Below are 1931 nucleotides of genomic sequence, written 5' to 3'. Positions count from 1 at the left end.
CACCGGAAGGAAAACGAATTTTAGCATTTTAGACCGATATTTTGATAGTTCTAGTGTAAGCAAATAATGGCTAGAGAGACAATAGTATGCATATAATTTAATTTACCTTATTTGTGGACAATGTTTTACTTTCGCTGAATTCCGCGATTTTGCGGACAATTCCCATGCCTGAATATATGTCATACAACAACCCACAACAATCCTGTGCGCACGAGTACACTTTGACAAAAGAATCCTTGCATTCTGCGCTCATTAATTTTAAATACGTGTATAAGTATTATTCATCATCCAGTTTCATTCAAGTTCACCCACATTTCACCCATATCTTACAGTTACAAACAGCAACCCTCTAAAAACTCTTACTGTGACAAAAACAAGTAGACCTTGAGAAAAAACTGTCATAATCTGCATTCATTACAATGTAGCTTATAAGCAATTATTCCACATTCTACATTCATAAGTAAGCAATTATTCCACATTCTACATTCATAAGTAAGCAATTGTGGCTTTCTGGAGAATCCCAATCAAAACAGCTTTTCTTTTTCAATTGGTGAATGCAGAAGAAAAAAGATACATAGAAGAAAATGTCAACATCATGCGTTTGTAGTTTTTGAATTATTTGAACAATTCTCCCATACGTGTTTACTTCAAATTCCTTCCAGTAAGGCATAACAACCATTCAACATTCCTTCCAGTAAGGCATAACAACCATTCAACATTCCTTCCAGTAAGGCATAACAACCATTCAACATTCCTTCCAGTAAGGCATAACAACCATTCAACATTCCTTCCAGTAAGGCATAACAACCATTCAACATTCCTTCCAGTAAGGCATAACAACCATTCAACATTCCTTCCAGTAAGGCATAACAACCATTCAACATTCCTTCCAGTAAGGCATAACAACCATTCAACATTCCTTCCAGTAAGGCATAACAACCATTCAACATTCCTTCCAGTAAGGCATAACAACCATTCAACATTCCTTCCAGTAAGGCATAACCATTCAACATTCCTTCCAGTAAGGCATAACAACCATTCAACATTCCTTCCAGTAAGGCATAACATCCATTCAACATTCCTTCCAGTAAGGCATAACAACCATTCAACATTCCTTCCAGTAAGGCATAACAACCATTCAACATTCCTTCCAGTAAGGCATAACAACCATTCAACATTCCTTCCAGTAAGGCATAACAACCATTCAACATTCCTTCCAGTAAGGCATAACCATTCAACATTCCTTCCAGTAAGGCATAACAACCATTCAACATTCCTTCCAGTAAGGCATAACAACCATTCAACATTCCTTCCAGTAAGGCATAACAACCATTCAACATTCCTTCCAGTAAGGCATAACAACCATTCAACATTCCTTCCAGTAAGGCATAACAACCATTCAACATTCCTTCCAGTAAGGCATAACATCCATTCAACATTCCTTCCAGTAAGGCATAACAACCATTCAACATTCCTTCCAGTAAGGCATAACAACCATTCAACATTCCTTCCAGTAAGGCATAACATCCATTCAACATTCCTTCCAGTAAGGCATAACAACCATTCAACATTCCTTCCAGTAAGGCATAACAACCATTCAACATTCCTTCCAGTAAGGCATAACAACCATTCAACATTCCTTCCAGTAAGGCATAACAACCATTCAACATTCCTTCCAGTAAGGCATAACAACCATTCAACATTCCTTCCAGTAAGGCATAACAACCATTCAACATTCCTTCCAGTAAGGCATAACAACCATTCAACATTCCTTCCAGTAAGGCATAACAACCATTCAACATTCCTTCCAGTAAGGCATAACAACCATTCAACATTCCTTCCAGTAAGGCATAACAACCATTCAACATTCCTTCCAGTAAGGCATAACAACCATTCAACATTCCTTCCAGTAAGGCATAACATCCATTCAA

The sequence above is a fragment of the Littorina saxatilis genome, linkage group LG12, assembly GCF_037325665.1.
Source record: "Littorina saxatilis isolate snail1 linkage group LG12, US_GU_Lsax_2.0, whole genome shotgun sequence".
NCBI classification, from domain to species: domain Eukaryota; kingdom Metazoa; phylum Mollusca; class Gastropoda; order Littorinimorpha; family Littorinidae; genus Littorina; species Littorina saxatilis.
This window is presented reverse-complemented; position numbering follows the sequence as displayed.